Genomic DNA, 18,027 nt, shown 5'->3' with positions numbered 1-18,027 from the left:
TTATTTACAATAAGTAATTTACCAGCTCTACTCAGAAGATGAGTTCTGATAGGTTTTGGATTAACATCCACATTTTGGATGGTTATGCAAGCAAAGCCTGAATTTTGCAATTTCAGGTTAGCTCATTGCTAAATGAGACTTTAAACAAACAGAAGTTTTCATCAGAGATGGTATTGAGCTGCAAAGTCTGGACACAGAATTCAAACCTCACAAAGCTGTGGTGGGATCAGATTTAAGGTTTGGAGTTCGGGCCGTAACCATGTAACCTTTGCTAGGAGTGCATGGGTCTTTGTCCCTGTTATCAGAGTAGCAGTCGTGTTAGTCTGTATCCGCAAAAAGAAAAGGAGGACTTGTGGCACCTTAGAGACTAACACATTTATTTGAGCATAAGCTTTCGTGAGCTACAGCTCACTTCATTGGCTGCATACAGTGGAAAATACAGTGGGGAGATTTTATATACACAGAGAACATGAAACAATGGGTATTACCATACATACTGTAACAAGAGTGATCAGGAAAGGTGAGCTACTACCAGCAGGAGAGCGGGGCCGGGGGTGTTGAATGGAAGCAGGGGTCCTGGAGGGCGTGGCAGTTGGAGAGGAGGGGTTGGATGGAGTGGCGGGAGAGTGAATGGGGCAGCGTCCCCGGGGAGCAGTCAGGAAGGAGGCGGGGGTTGAATGGGGTGGTGGGGGGCAGTTAGGGGCAGGGGGAAGTTGGGGGCGAGGGTCCGGGAGCAGTCAGGGAGAAGGAGTGGTTGGATAAGGCAGGGGTCCCAGGGGGGGAGGGGGAAGGAGGCAGTCAGAAAGGGGGGGGGGGTTGGATGGAGTGGCGGGGGGCAGTTAGGGGTGGGGGGGTCTGGGGGCGGTCAGGGAACAAAGAGCGGGGGGGGGGTGATGGGGCAGGAGTCCCTGGGAGGCCATCAGGGGGTGAGAAGCAATAGGGGGCAGGGGCCGGGCCATGCCTGGCTGTTTGGAGAGGCACAGCCTCCCCTACCCGCCCTTCCATACAATTTCAGAAACCCAGTGCAGACCTCAGGCCAAAAAGTTTGCCTGCCCCTGGCTTATATCCTGCAAATAATCTAGGAAGGAGGTAGTTACATCCTGGCTTATTGTTCATACGGGGCTATATTTTCAAAAGTTGCCTCCATTTGTACACTGTTATTTTTGCACAGACATTCTTCAGTCATTAACACCTGCACACACAGGTGATGGGTTTCGGAGTACAAATTCTATTAACTGCAAGCAAAAGTGTTATTTTTCAAAAAATGCACATGAAGGGCTTGCATACACAAAGCTGTCCATGATAGGGTTGGGCATTTGGCCAGTCCAAAAATAATTGATCAATTGATCGGTTAAGTATTGGTCATATTTGAAAGCATTATTTTAGTGGAACAGCAAAAACAGTAGTAAAGAGTAAGACTTTGTGGTCTCCAAATGTTCAGCTTCAGATACTTATGCCTAATTACAAAAAACAGGTTATTTAACAGTTATTTTAACTCAGAAAAATGTGAAACAATGATATGAAATTCTAAAAAATGAAAGAATAATAATATCTTTTTTTAGCAATGTGGGGTTGGCATTTGAATGTGAATGTTATTCAAGACTGACGTTTGCAAAGAAAAAAAATTGAAAAATTAAAAAAAAACATACATCGCAACTGTAAAACAAAAAAGTCATTTTAAATACATTTATGTGAGAGGCAGCAGGCCCACTCTTCAAGCATTTTGCTTTTCATTATCTTCTGTTTCTTTATCAGCTTCAACTGCTTCCTTTATATCACTTCCATCATCAGCAAATTCATCGGTATCTTTTTCATCATCATCCAATGAATACTGAGTCAACTCTTCATCTGCCATTTTCTTCTCAAAACTTAAATTTCGATACATGGTCACCAGCTTCCCATTGGTCTTTAGTCTATTTCTGGTGTTTGAATGGAGGATTCCCCAAATTTCATTCGGCACATGGAGTAACAGATGAAAGTGTTAAAAGAATTTCTGCCATTTAGGTAGAGTGCAAGGGGGGACATATTTATGAAGGGGATATTTGAGAAGGGAGAAATAGGTATTTATTTATATGGGCATTTAATGTATTTTTTCTTGAGGATAGGAGAAGTGTTGGTGGGGTTTAATAATTAATATTTTTGTCTGACAGAGAGAGGCTTAATGGCTATGCATATTTTCTCTTTGGTTTGAGGAAGGGGTGTAATGGCTGTGAACCCTCTTCTCCCTCCCTTGTGAATTAATTTCTGTATGTTTGTCTAGTCAGTTTAGATTATATGCTCTTTGAGGCAGCAACCTTGCCTTTTAACTTGTTTAATGTGCTTTTTGAGCTGCCATATAGATTGATGACCTGGTATATACATACATACATAGATATACTTACACAAAAACGAGGAGGTTAATTAAACTGAAATTAAAAGGAACAGTCACAAGAGGGAAATGCCTGCAAGCTGCATGGAAACTTTTTAGAAACACTATACAGAGGTTCAAAATATGTGTATATCCCAAACTGAAAAAAAAAACAGTACAAGGACCAACATAATGTCACTATGGCTAAACAACACAGTAAAAGGGGTGGTTGGAGACAAACAAACAAAACTTGTCCCTTACAACCAGTTCTTCTATGAGGTCCTCACTGCTCACCAATACCAAATCTAAAATGGCATCACCTCTTGTTGGCTTGGTGACTATTTGATGAAGAAATCTGTCAGCTATTACATCCAGGGAAATCTGAGCCCTACCATTATTAGAAGCACTTATCCTTCAATCTACATCTGGGAAATTAAAGTCTCCCATACATCACACAATTCCCAATATTATTTATTTCATTAGAAACATTAAAGTGGCATCTGCCCATATCCAGACTGGATCCTAGGGTTCTGCAGCATACCCCAAGCACTATCCCAGACTCTGTTTTAAGCATTCCATCACTTCTAATTTCTTTACAGTCTACTTCATCATTAATATACAGTGCTTACTCCACCACCTTTACTTCTCTTTCCTCAACAGCACATACCTTTCAATACCTGTACTCCAGTCATGACTACTATTCCACCATGTTTCTGTTATCCCCATAATATCTGATTTCACTTCCTGCACCAGTAGTTCTAGTGCCTCCATTTTGTTATTCAGGCTCCTTCCATTGGTGTACAGACATCTTAGTTGCTCCTGCTTGGTTTCACCCAGATTCCTCACCCAATTAGGTACAGTTATTCTACTGCCAGTATCACCTATGTAAATGTTAGCATTACTAGTATTGGCATATCTTTCTTCTTAATGTTAATTCCGCTACTGTTCCTTTCTCCATTGCTGTATTCTCTCTTTCTTGCTTTTCCTCCAGGCCAATATTAGAATCAGGTTTGGAGATTATATAAGCATCTCCAACCATCTTCAAGGTTTAAAACAAACATAAGGAAGTACTTCCTCATACAACACGGAAGCAACCTGTGGAACTCATTGCCTGGGGATGTTGTGAAAGCTGAAAGTATAACTGTGTTAAAAAAGAAAGAGATACATTCATGGAGGATCAGTCCATCAAAGGCTATTAGCTCAGGGACACACCCATGCTCTGTGTCCCCCAAAACCTCTGCCTGCCAGAAGTTGGGACTGGACAACAGGGAATAGTTCACTTGATAAATTGCCCTGCTGTGTTCAATCCCTCTGAAGCATCTGGCACCCACCACTGTCAGAAGACAGGACACTGGGCTAGATAAAACTTTGGTCTGATTCAGTATAGCCATTCTTATGTTCTTACAATGTTTGGATGGAATTTTCTAGAACACTCAAAATGCTCAACTTTCATTTAGTTCTTCTTTTTCCCAGCAGCTATCATTAGCGAGTGGTAAAGTGAATGATCAAGAAATTTAAATAGGCTTGCTAACAGATAGTACCATGATGCAATCAAAAAGATAGGCCACTGTCTATATCATCAGGACATTCTTGCTGGAATATTTAACAGTATTTGACAATGGTCAAATAATAGATGGTCAATTGACCCATCAATTTACATTATTTGATTGGTCAAATGATCAGCTTGTCACACCGAGTGCACAAATAACTTGAGGCCAGGTTGAAGCTTCTGTGAAAATGTGACATTTATAGCAATATATAACATGACTTGACCTCTTTTTATACTTAGGTATAAATCATCACTTTAAGTTCAATCTTGAAGTTTCCTGATTATTATTTTTTTAGGTTATAAAAGGATGTTAAGGAAAATATGCCTGTGATAGGGTATATTACCCACCAAGAGCCTGGAACTATCAGGAAAGAGGCTAGTTTAGGGAATCATGCTAGGACCCTATACAGCTGAATAAGGGTTAATGTAGGGGAACAAAATCAGAAAAGGAGCAAAATAGACAAGGACAGAATGGCTGTCTGTTGAGATTGACTGGAGACAGCATAGCAGCTACTTGGGGAAAGCAGGTTGCCTGGAGAGAGGAGCCTCAGGGTTATTTTTACTTTACCCTGAACCCAAGTCTATACTACAAACCTACACTGGTATAACAGTACATTGTACAAGACGTATATTAAAAAAAAAACCACAAATCAAAGTGTCTATGTCAGCTTCCCTTTCAAACTCTACCAACTGATTCTCCATTTTAATCTTCCTCGGCAATCAACTGGCAGAGTTGTTATCTGTCTTATTATTAAGGATGGGCAAACTTGTCTTGCCTAAAGTTGAACCCACTCAAATATCATGGGTTCAGCACACAAACCTACAGTCGGGTGTTTTAGATAATAATGAGGACCGAGTTCAGCTAACACAATACCATTCCCTTGTTCACACTCTAGGAGTACTTTCTCACTAAATAAATTGGCTTTTGACAGTGACTCCAGACACACAAATGTGCTGTGCTACAGAAAAAGAAAAGCAAGACTCTTTTTAAGTTATCAGTTTGGTATTTCTCAACATGTGATGGATACAGTTGTGGTCTGGAATAAAATTTGAGAGTGAGATCTCTAAATAAGTTGAATTTTATTAAAGAAATGGAGAGGTTGATCAGCAATGTCACTAACCGATAAATACTAGATAATGGAACATGCACATCCACACTCTCACTCTCATACATGGCAATGAGACAACACAAGTTGAATTGAAGAGGAATCCCAGTGGTTTGACCCAGCTGGATGTAAAGGTGTTGGCACATAGAACAAAGGGAAAAGTCTCAGCTAACAGAGTACCTTTGGTATATAGATGGAGTGAGAAGCCTTTGATTAGAGTCTAGATACTGATGTAATTTATGTCCTCACCCCCAAACACTACACACCGCTATAGCCAGCTATAATTTAAAATAAAAAAAAACAACAAGTACATCTACCATGACACACAGAATCTGAAGTGACAAGTTCATGGATGTAGCAAGAATAGAATCTGCAGCTGTTTATTCAGGCAGGTCATACCATTGCCTCTTCCTTGCATTCTCCATGTGCCCATCAGGTGGAGGAGAAGGCTAGTATCTGCTCTGAGGCATTGGCATGTAAAGGGCTCCCCTGACTCCCCAGTGCAGTAGTGGCAGGGGAGTTAAGTGTCTCTGTGCTGACATATTGGAATATCAAGGGCTCCACATGGTTCAACTGCCTCAGGGTCCTGGAGAGCCAAGAAAGCAACACCGAAGGAGTGAGTGTCTCTCTTTTGAGATGCTAACACATCAAGGGCTCCACACAGCACTGCTGCCATGGTACACTAGGGAGCAGAGGCAGCAGTGTCAGGGGAGCTCTTTAAGTGCCAAAACCCTGGCACACAAGCACTGGGCACCCCCCCTCCCCCAAGGCTTCCTGCACAACACTAGTCCTCACCACCCAGATCCTCCCGACTCCCACATTTCCAAATTACTCCTTCAGTTCCCCCAACGATGCCCACTTACCCCTTTCCACAGTCAGTTCACTTGCTGCTTCTGTACATGGAGTGAGGTAGAGGTGGCATCAGGGGAGTAGGAATGTAGGTGGATATGTGGGGATGAGTGGGGTCATAAGGCTGTGAGGGTGTGCACAAATGCATGGGCATGTAAGGAGGAAGCAGGCAAAAGCAAGTCTGTGCTAAGAGGAGAGGGTGGGAAAGTAGTGAGGCTTAAAATGTGAGGAGCCTGGGAGCAAAGAGGAAAGGAGGTTTACTCTGATGTAACACTTATGGGGCCACTGGAGGTGGGGCAGGGCTCTACTGGGGAATATGAGTGAGGAGGCAACTCTATGAAAGGTCAAGGAGGGAAATATAAATTTGGAGTCCACGAGAGTCATAGATTAATAAATTTCACAACCAGAGGACCATTATGATTATCTAATCTGACATCCTGTATAACAAAGGCCAAAAAAACACATCCAAAAAATTCTACATAAAGCCTTCTGTTTGAGCTACAACACTTCAATTGATGGAGCATCCATCACATCCCTAGGTATATTGTTGTAATGACTAACCTCACTGTTAAAAATGTGCACCTTATTTCTACTCTAAATTTATCTAGCATCAACCCCCAACCTTTGGATCTCATTATGCATTTTTTGACTAAATTAACAAGCTGTCTACTGTCAGAAATTTCTTCCCTGCATAGGTACATGTAGACAATGACCAAGTCATCTCAACCTTCTCTTGGATAAACTAAATAGACTAAGCTTTTTAAGTCTCTCACTAAGTCATGCTTTCAAATAATTTTCTGAACCCTTTCCAGTTTTTCACTGTCCTTTTCAAAGTGTGGAAATAAGAACTATATACAGCAGTCAGACAGTGACTGGAATAATGTTGTATACACAGGTAATATCACCTCCCTACTCCCTGATATTCTCCTGCCTATTCGTCCTCTAGGCTACAGCATCATACTAGGAGCTCATACCCACTTGATTATTTATTGTGACTCCTGATTTTTCTTTTTCAGTGCCACTGCATTCAAGGATTTAGTCCCCTATCTTTTTTTACTACATTCTTTATTCCGAGATAGATGACTTTGTATGTAGGTGTATTAAACTCACGTTAGTCAAATAAGACCACTTCAGCATGCAATCTGGATTGGTCTATATGACTGACCTGTCCTCATCATGATTTACCACTGCACCTATTTTTGGTATCATCTTCTAATTTTGGTAGTAGTGATCTGATTTTTTTCACATCATCGATAAAGATTTTGAACAGCATTAGGCCAAGAAATATACAGTATACATTCTCAGAATCCACTAGGAACCCTCCCATTAGTTGATGATTCCCCATTTATAATCCCATTTTGCAATCCATCAGTTAACCAGTTTTTATTACATTTACTATCATATACACTGATTTTGTATAGTTTTAATTATCAGAATGGGCCTTACAGAAAGCTAAGTATACTATATTATGTTGCTTTAGGTAACTGTATCAACCAAATCTATGATCTCATCGAAAAACAATATCAGGTTTGTTGATAGTCATTAATTTTGATATGATGCAATCAGTACAAAATGAAAGTATCCCATATCAGCCTTTTTATGATTTTGCATAAGACTGATACCAGGCTAACTGGCCTATAGTTCCTTAATCATCCCAGTTACCCTTTTAAAACATTGATGTAATATTAACTTTTTTCCAGTTCTTTGGACATGGAAGCTTTGAAGGTGGCATTTAGGGAATTTAATTCATATCAACACTGATAACTATCCATGTGAACTGTCAATATTGATACACATTCATTTAAAAAACTAAACAAATCCCATACAAAAAAAGTTCAAATGTGAATCAAGATGGCTAAACTGCATATCCCTCCAACACAAAGTGCAAATGTCAGGGAATAAACAGTTCAGTCATACATTGTCCCATCTGCATCCCACTCAGAATTTCTCCTTCTCAATCTCAACTGCCTCCCTTCCACCAAGTGCAGCCCACATAACTCCACCCCCATGGTAAACAAGATGAATCCTTAACTTTATTGCTTATATATTCATGTGTTCTGATTATTAATATAGTTAGCGTGGCTTTCAATATGTGGATTTCTATTGATGGGTAAGTGGTGTATGGTGTCAGATTGAAAGGATGGGCTTTTAAATGCTATTCTGTAATGAGAAGAAAAAGTTGTGGGAATGGGTGATCTGTGTTGCTAGTGGCTATTCTAAATAGGTAGTAATTTATATTGAGAATTCACAGAATTGAAATCTGAAAGTGTACATGCATAGGTAGATGCATGTGTGAAGTTGGAGATATGGCTGCATGAACTCCGGGCCATTGCAAATCCCACAGATATTGCCCGGAACCTAAAACTTACTGGTTTAAATTTTCAATTTTGCCTGCATCAGGCAGTGTTCATATTAGATGAAAACGTTAAATGAAATGCAGAATATTAAACATGAACAAAAAATCTGCAGGCTTTGCATGGCTCCAGTCAACATCTTTTAACAAGATATGTAAGCAGAAGCTTTTACTGGCAAACTCTGTCTGCCCTCTCTCTCTCCTCCTTTCTATCCTTCACTGAGGGGAACCATTTTTAGCTAGCTTGTACTTAATGCAGTCTTTGTCAGGTTGAATGACATTTCATATTAGCCCACAGCATATCGGTGAAAATGTTTTGTTTAAAAATTTAATCATTTTAACAACAACATTCCTCTCATTATTCGCCTTCCACAGGCAACAACTAGTTTGGTTTTATTAACATTTGGGCTACAATTACACAGTATTTTGTATCTGCATAAGGATTTGAGTAGCATATTTAGGAGGTAAGGGGCATAGAAATTAATGTATATATCTAATGCTTGGTACACATAGCAGCCTTCAAAACCATACAGGTAGTGGGGCTAAAACTGAAAGACTGCTATAGTATTTTATCAGTACACTATGACTCAGATTCTTATCTTATCCTGATGTAAATCTGAAGTAGCACCATTGACTGCAAAAGGAGCTACAGGATTAGAATCTGGTCATGTCTGTGCTTTATCCCCATGGTATGCATTTGTAGAAAAAGTCAGGTATTAACAGTCACTAACATAAATTATTTAATGGTTTCAATGGAATTACAAATAAATCATATAATTTAGTCATCCACATTAGTGTACAGCAATATTGAACAGTATAAAAATGAAAAAGCAAATCAGTCTAAATCAATAATTTTCAGCTGTTCATGAAGGCAATCAGATTTATACATTAACACATAACTTAGGGCAAATTAAATATTTAAACAGAGGAAAGAAAAAATAACTTGTGTTGCTATAATTAAACAAAAGCTTACTTTAACCCCAGAAGCAGACCAATATGTATATTTTGGAAAAAAAGATAGCTAATTTTTCTTGAATGATTTAAGAGCTTCAGTAATGCTCTAATTCAGCAAAACACTTAAATACACACTTAACTTTAAGCGTGTGAGTAGTCCCATTTACTTTAAGGGCTTATAGCTCTCCAAACTCATTGATATCTCAAGTCCTTGGGAAAATCAATGGATCTTGTAACACCACTGGGAGCTAGAGAGTTTGTGAAAAGCCCAGTGTGTCTGTACTACTGACTGGTCTCTGCTTAACTCCAAGGAGTACGGCTCCTGCCTAACCAGTGGCCATTACTTACAAGCCACCCCTACATACACTGGGCTTGCCTAACCAAATTAGCATGGAGCAATCTGCACGCTAGCTTGCTGTGCAGTAATTGGCCACATGGATCCTGTTACCATGCACTAAAAGTTGCATAGTGCACTCTGACATACTGCTGTGTAGTCAAGCCAAATGAAACTTTTCACATTAAGGAGGAGGATTCTGGGTAACACATAATGCTCACTGGGCCAGTCATTGTTTAATACAGGGAAAACCCTATAAGTTAGCCAGAGGAGATATCGTGTAATGAAGAATGGCCATCATGTGGCAATGAACCCCCTCCTCAGCAGTTATATGCCCCCACTCCCATAAATATTATGTACCAAAAATTACATTAAAAGAATATTAAGGCTGCCTATACCAAAAACAAACAAAAAAAAAAGCCTGCTCCTAGGTGACCAGAGGAGCTAGCAAACAGGAGCAGCTAACAGGGGAGTTTTGCGAGGGAGTTCTCCAGGGGGAGTGTGAGCAGGGGCTAGAACTCAACATTCTTTAAACTGAAAAGCCAAAAACATCCCTTGATATAAACAAAACAACAACGAAGGAACCAGCTGCAGTAGTAAAAAGAGAATGCAGGCAGAAGGCCAACAATAGAGTGGGGGCTACCCAGTTTATTGTACCCAATGCAGCATGTATGATTACCTGCCCAATAGGCAGGTGGCGTATGTGTGCATTTGGTGCAAGGAGCTCCTGGCCCCCAGAGACCATGTACGGGCTTTGGAGACTAGAGTGGCTGAACTGGAGGAGCTGAGAGATACAGAGAGGTACATAGATGAGACTTTCTGGGACACAGAAGAACAGTCCCACCCCCAGTCTGACAGCCTCTGTGCTGTTGAGGAGGATGAACGTCTCAGGGAAGGAGAACATCTACCTGGAGCAGAGGGAAACAATCCCATAGTTGGGACCCTCCTTCCAGATGATGTTGTGGTATCCTTTTGCACTGAGGATACCTCTCCAGGGGAGGGAACTCCAACTATTAGAAAGAGATAGGCATTAGTAATGGGCAATTTGATCATTAGAAACATAGATAGCTGGGTTTGCGATGACCAGGAGAATTACATGGTGACTTGCCTGCCTGTTGCGAAGATTGCAGATCTCTCGAGACATCTAGATAGACTTATGTGTAGTGTTGGGGAGGAGGTGGTGGTTGTGGAACATGTAGGTACCAATGGCATAGGGAAGGATAGGAGAGAGGTTCTGGAGGCCAAATTTAGGCTGCTAGGTAAGAGATTGAAGTCCAGGACCTCCATGGTAGCATTCTCTGAGATGCTCCCAGTTCCAAGCGCAGGGCCAGTTAGACAGGCAGAACTGCAGAGTCTCAATGCATGGATGAGATGATGGTGTAGAGAGGAGGGGTTTTGATTTATTAGGAACTAGGGAAACTTTTGGGAAAGGGGGAGCCTATACAGGAAGGATGGGCTCCACCTAAACCAAAATGGAACCAGATTGCTGGCACTTAACATTAAAAAGGTTGTAGAGCAGTTTTTAAACTAAGGGCTGGGGGAAAGCTGACAGGTGCAGAGGAGCACATGGTTCGGACATCCCTTAGGGGAGGATCTATTAATAGAGAATCTCTATATCCTAGTGAGGACGAGAGGATGGAAAATGATAAAATACAGGCAGGGTCTGATCAGAAACACTCCAATAAAGAAGAGTCCTATTCAATTACATCATGTAATGGCAGACAGCTAAAAGGAGACAAGTTTTTAAAGTGCTTATATACCAATACTAGAAGTCTAAATAATAAAATGGGTGAACTAGAGTGCCTTGAATTAAATGAGGATATTGATATAACAGACATCACAGAAACTTGGTGGAATGAGGATAATCAATGGGATACAGTAATACCAGGGTACACAATATATCAGAAGGACAGAATAGGTTGTGCCGGTGGGGGAGTGGAATTATATGTGAAAGAAAGCATAGAATCAAATGAAGTAAAAATTGTAAATGAATCAACCTGTACCATAGAATCTCTATGTATAGAAATTCCATGCTCTAATAAGAAGAATATAGCAGTAGGAATATATTACCGACCACCTGACCAGGATGGGGATAGTGACTGTGAAATGCTTAGGGAAATTAGAGAGGCTATTAAAATCAAAAACTTGATGATGATAATAATAATAATGTGGGATTTCAATTATCCCCATATTGACTGGGTACATGTCACCTCAAGACGGGATGCAGAGATAAAGTTTCCTGACACCTTAAATGACTGCTTCTTGGAGCAGCTGGTCCTGGAACCCACCAGAGATTTAGTCCTAAGTGGAGCACAGGATCTGGTTCTAGAGGTGAATATAGCTGGACTGCTTGGTAATAGTGACCATAATATAATTAAATTTGATATCCCTGTGGCAGGAAAAACACCACAGCAGCCCAACACTGTAGCATTTAATTTCAGAAAGGGGAACTATGCAAAAATGAGGAGGTTAGTTAAACAGAAATTAAAGGGTACAGTACCAAAAGTGAAATCCCTGCAAGCTGTGTGGAAACTTTTTAAAGACACCATAATAGAGGCTCAATTTAAATGTATACCCCAAATTAAAAAACATAGTAAGAGAACCAAAAAAAAAAAGCCACCATGGCTAAACAACAAAGTAAAAGAAGCAGTGAGAGGAAAAAGGCATCCTTTAAAAGATGTAAGTTAAATCCTAGTAAGGAAAATAGAAAGGAGCATAAACATTGGCAAATAAAGTGTAAAAATACAATTAGGAAGACCAAAAAAGAATTTGAGGAACAGTTAGCCGAAGACTCAAAAAGTAACAGCTATTTTTTTTTTTTTTTAAGTACAGGAACTCCTCACTTAACATTGTAGTTATGTTCCTGAAAAATGCAACTTTAAGCGAAATGATGTTAAGCGAATCCTGTTTCCCTATAAGACTTAATGTAAATGAGGGGGTTAGGTTTCAGGGAAATTTTTTTCACCAGACAAAAGACTATATTAATTATAATTATATTATATTATAATTAATTATATATATATATACACACACACACACACACAGTATAAGTTTTAAACAAACAATTTAATACCGATACACAGTGATGATGATTGTGAAGCTTGGTTGAGGAGTCAGAGGGTGGGATATTTCCTAGGGGATGCCTTACTGCTAAATGATGAACTAGCAGTTGGCTGAGCCTTCAAGGGTTAACTCTCACACTCTACAAGGCAGCAGGAAAGGAGGGAGGGCAGACAGAGACAGAGACTGATAAATTAAACAGCAATAAGTCACCAGGATCAGATGGTATTCACCCAAGAGTTCTGAAGGAACTCAAATGTGAAATTGCAGAACTACTAACTGTAGTCTGTAACCTATCATTTAAATCAGCTTCTGTACCAGATGACTGGGAGGATAGCTAATGTGACGCCAATTTTTAAAAAGGGCTCCAGAGGTGATCCCAGCAATTACAGGCCTGAAAGCCTGACTTCAGTACTGGGCAAACTGGTTGAAACTATAATAAAGAACAATATTCTCAGACATACAGATGAACATAATTTGTTGAGGAAGAGTCAACATGGTTTTAGTAAAGGGAAATCATGCCTCACCCATATACTAGAATTCTTTGAGGGGGTCAACAAGCATGTGGACCAAGGGGATCCAGTGTATATAGTGTACTTATATTTTCAGAAAGCCTTTGACAAGGTCCCTCACCAAAGGCTCTTATGCAAAGTAAGCTGCCATGGGATAAGAAGGAAGGTGCTCTCATGGATTGGTAACTGGTTAAAAGATAGGAAACAAAGGGTAGGTATAAATGGTCAGTTTTCAGAATGAAGAGAGGTAAATAGTGGTGTCCCCCAGGGGGACCAGTCCTATTCAACATATTCATAAATGATCTGGAAAAAGGGGTAAAACAGTGAGGTCGCAAAATCTGCAGACAATACAAAATTACTAAAGATAGTTAAGACCCAGGCAGACTGCGAAGAGCTACAAAAGGATCTCTCAAAACTGGGTGACTGGGCAACAAAATGGCAGATGAAATTTAATGTTGATAAAAGCAAAGTAATGCACATTGGAATCTGTCCTATTTCGGGGCCTCTCCTTCTGCCCCTCCATTCCCATGAACATGATACAGTTCTGTGGTTACCCACAATCCTATTTTCAACGCCTCCGACTCAAAGAATATTTCCAACACACCTCTGAACAACATACTAACCCACAGAAACCTTCCTACCAAGGCTACAAAAAAAACGATTCTGGGTGGACTCCTCCTGAAGGTCAAAACAACAGACTGGACTTCTACATAGAGTGCTTCCGCTGACGTGCATGGGCTGAAATTGTGGAAAAGCAGCATCACTTGTCCCATAACCTCAGCCGTGCAGAACACAATGCCATCCACAGCCTCAGGAACAACTCTGACATCATAATCAAAAAGGCTGACAAAGGAGGCGCTGTCGGCATCATGAATAGGTCGGAATATGAACAAGAGGCTGCTAGGCAGCTCTCCAACACCACTTTCTACAAGCCATTACCCTCTGATCCCACTGAGGGTTACCAAAAGAAACTATAGCATTTGCTCAAGAAACTCCCTGAAAAAGTACAAGAAGAAATCCGCACAGACACACCCCTAGAACTCCGAGCAGGGGTATTCTGTCTGCTACCCAAGATCCATAAACCTGGAAATCCTGGACGCCCCATCATCTCAAGCATTGGCACCCTGACAGCAGGATTGTCTGGCTATGTAGACTCCCTCCTCAGGCCCTACGCTACCAGCACTCCTAGCTATCTTCGAGACACCACTGACTTCCTGAGAAAACTACAATCCATCAGTGATCTTCCTGAAAACACCATCCTGGCCTCTATGGATGTAGAAGCCCTCTACACCAGCATTCCACACAAAGATGGACTACAAGCCGTCAAGAACAGTATCCCCAATAATGTCACGGCAAACCTGGTGGCTGAACTTTGTGACTTTGTCCTCACCCATAACTTTCACATTTGGGGACAATGTACACCTTCAAATCAGCAGCACTGCTATGGGTACCCGCATGGTCCCACAGTATGCCAACATTTTTATGGCTGATTTAGAACAATGCTTCCTCCGCTCTCGTCCCCTAATGCCCCTACTCTACTTGTGCTACGTTGCTGACATCTTCATCATCTGGACCCATGGAAAAGAAGCCCTTGAGGAATTCCACCATGATTTCAACAATTTTTATCCCACCATCAACCTCAGCCTGGACCAGTTCACACAAGAGATCCACTTCCTGGACACTACAGTGCTAATAAGCGATGGTCACATAAACACCACCGTATACCGGAAACCTACTGACCGCTTTTCCTACCTACATGCCTCCAGCTTTCATCCAGACCACACCACACAATCCATTGTCCACAGTCAAGCTCTACGATACAACCGCATTTGCTCCAACCCCTCAGACAGAGACAAACACCTACAAGATCTCTATCAAGCATTCTTACAACTACAATACCCACCTGCTGAAGAGAAGAAACAGATTGACAGAGCCAGAAGAGTACCCAGAAGTCACCTACTACAGGACAGGCCCAACAAAGAAAAACAACAGAACACCACTAGCCATCACCTTCAGCCCCCAACTAAAACCTCTCCAACGCATCATCAAGGATCTACAACCTATCCTGAAGGACGACCCATCACTCTCACATATCTTGGGAGACAGGCCAGTCCTTGCTTACAGACAGCCCCCCAACCAGAAGCAAATACTCACCAGCAACCACACAACAGAACCACTAACCCAGGAACCTATCCTTGCAACAAAGCCCGTTGCCAACTGTGTCCACATATCTATTCAGGGGACATCATCACAGGGCCTAATCACATCAGCCACACCATCAGAGGCTCATTCACCTGCACAGCTACCAATGTGATATATGCCATCATGTGCCAGCAATGCCCCTCTGCCATGTACATTGGTCAAACTGGACAGTCTCAACGTAAAAGAATAAATGGACACAAATCAGACGTCAAGAATTATAACATTCAAAAACCAGTTGGAGAACACTTCAATCTCTCTGGTCACTCGATTGGAGACCTAAAAGTGGCAATTCTTCAATAAAAAAACTTCAAAAACAGACTCCAATGAGAGACTGCTGAATTGGAATTAATTTGCAAACTGGATACAATTAACTTAGGCTTGAATAGAGACTGGGAGTGGATGGGTCATTACACAAAGTAAAACTATTTCCCCATGTTTATCCTCCCCCACTGTTCCTCAGACGTTCTTGTCAACTGCTGGAAGTGGCCCACCTCAGACGTTCTTGTCAACTGCTGGAAATGGCCCACCTTGATTATCACTACAAAAGGTCCCCCCCCCCTCGCCGCTCTCCTGCTGGTAACAGCTCACCTTAAGTGATCATTCTGGTTACAGTGTGTATGGTAACACCCATTGTTTCATGTTCTCTATGTATATAAATCTTCCCACTGTATTTTCTACTGAATGAATCCGATGAAGTTAGCTGTAGCTCACGAAAGCTTTTGCTCAAATAAATTTGTTAGTCTCTAAGGTGCCACAAGTACTCCTTTTCAATGTGCAGTGGCAGTCAAAAAAGCAAACAGAATGCTGGGAATAATTGAGAAAGGGATAGATAATAGGACAGAAAATATCATGTTGCCTCTATAGAAATCCATGGTACACCGACATCTTGAATACTGTGTGCAGATGTGGTCACCCCATCTCAAAAGAGATATACTGGAATTGGAAAAAGTTCAGAAAAGGGCAACAAAAATAATTAGGGGTACAGAACGGCTTCTGTATGAGGAGAGGTGAATAAGACTGGGACTTTTCAGCTTGAAAAAGAGATGGCTAAGGGGCGATATGATTGAGGTCTGTAAAATCATGACTGGTGTAGAGAAAGTAGATAAGGAAGTGTTATTTACTACTTCTCATAACATAAGAACTAGGGGTCACCAAATGAAATTAATAGGCAGCGGGTTTAAAACAAACAAAAGAAAGTATTTCTTCACACAATGCACAGTCAACCTGTGGAATTCCTTGCCAGAGGATGCTGTGTAGGCCAAGACCATAACTGGGTTAAAAAAAGAACTAGATAAATTCATGGAGGATAGGTCCACCAATGGCTATTAGCCAGGATGGGCAGGAATGGTGTCCCTAGCCTCTGTTTGCGAGAAGCTGGGAATGAGCGACAGGGGATGGATCACTTGATGAGTACCTGTTCTGTTCATTCCCTCTGGAGCACCTGGCACTGGCCACTGTCAGAAGATGGGATACTTGGCTAGATGGACCTTTGGTCTGACCCAGTAGGGCCATTCTTATGTTCTGCATAGTTTAGTCAAACACTTGGTAGCTAGGAAATACCAGTATTAAGATTGCCATGCAATATGCTAGCAACTCAACAGAGTCTTCAAACAGTGTACAAAATCTTCATTTAAAAAAGTACATATATATTTAGACATCAGAATCACCTGGACTGTGGTAATACTGCTGAAGTATACTGGAAGCAGCAGCAGCAGCAAGGAAACCAGCATTAGTTAAGAACAACTGAAGCAGTGTATTGTGGATACATGGAAAGAAGACTCACCTTCTGGCAACAAATATGTATACTGTTACATATAGAGTTTACTCTGTCATAAAAAGCTAATGGTAGAGACACAAATGTTAAATTAAATGAATATGTTACTCTAAATAGAGATAGTTTTGTGTGTAATAAAAGCTAGTTGTGGGCACACTAAGAATGAAATGAAATGACTGAAAAGATGTTTCAATATTGTATTTTTGTAATTTTTAATATTTGTCAGTACATTTGTGTGGATAACTAACATAAGGTGTTCAATTACTTTTCTCCATTACCTAGTAAGCTATTACTCAAAAGATATTGGTGTCTTAATACCTTACATTTGGAAGACATGGGGGATAAGACAACAACATGCAGATTTAAATATTTTATTTTCTGATTACAGTCTCTACACTTTGAAGTGTAAGGCAACTGCATCCAAGTAAAATTCACAACACACTTTGCTAAATACATATAGACTGACTGACCGACCCCAAGTGTCATAGACGTTAACAACATACAGCCTATTCCACACGTACAACACAGAGATCATACATAAGTAAATTCTTTAAAAAGGAGCAACAGATATAAAGGCTGGCTTTTCCCCAAATGCTGAGAAGTCATCAGGTTTCATTGCCTTCAATGGGAGCGCTTGGTGCACAGCATTTTTTTAAAAAATCAGACTGCTTGTTTCCATGCCTAACAATGGATTCGGGAGCCTCACGTTAGACACCCATTGTTGAAAACTTTGACCCTCATGGTCTACTATCTAATCTCACCTGGAAGAATTCTATCTACATTCCCACCCACGACAAGAGTTGTTTTTGTTTTTGTTTTTTTGACGGCTAAGCAAATCATCATCTGATGTTTCATCATCACCATCATCGTTACAGTAAAGGGTTAGCAAATAGATTTTGTTCCTAGGCTGGTACACTTTCCTGATGGATTTGCAGAATTGATTCTACCCAAACTTGAGTAAATGATATTTCCTTCCTCCCCAGTATA

Source organism: Eretmochelys imbricata, chromosome 5 (assembly GCF_965152235.1).
Source record: "Eretmochelys imbricata isolate rEreImb1 chromosome 5, rEreImb1.hap1, whole genome shotgun sequence".
Taxonomy (NCBI): Eukaryota; Metazoa; Chordata; order Testudines; family Cheloniidae; genus Eretmochelys; species Eretmochelys imbricata.
This window is presented reverse-complemented; position numbering follows the sequence as displayed.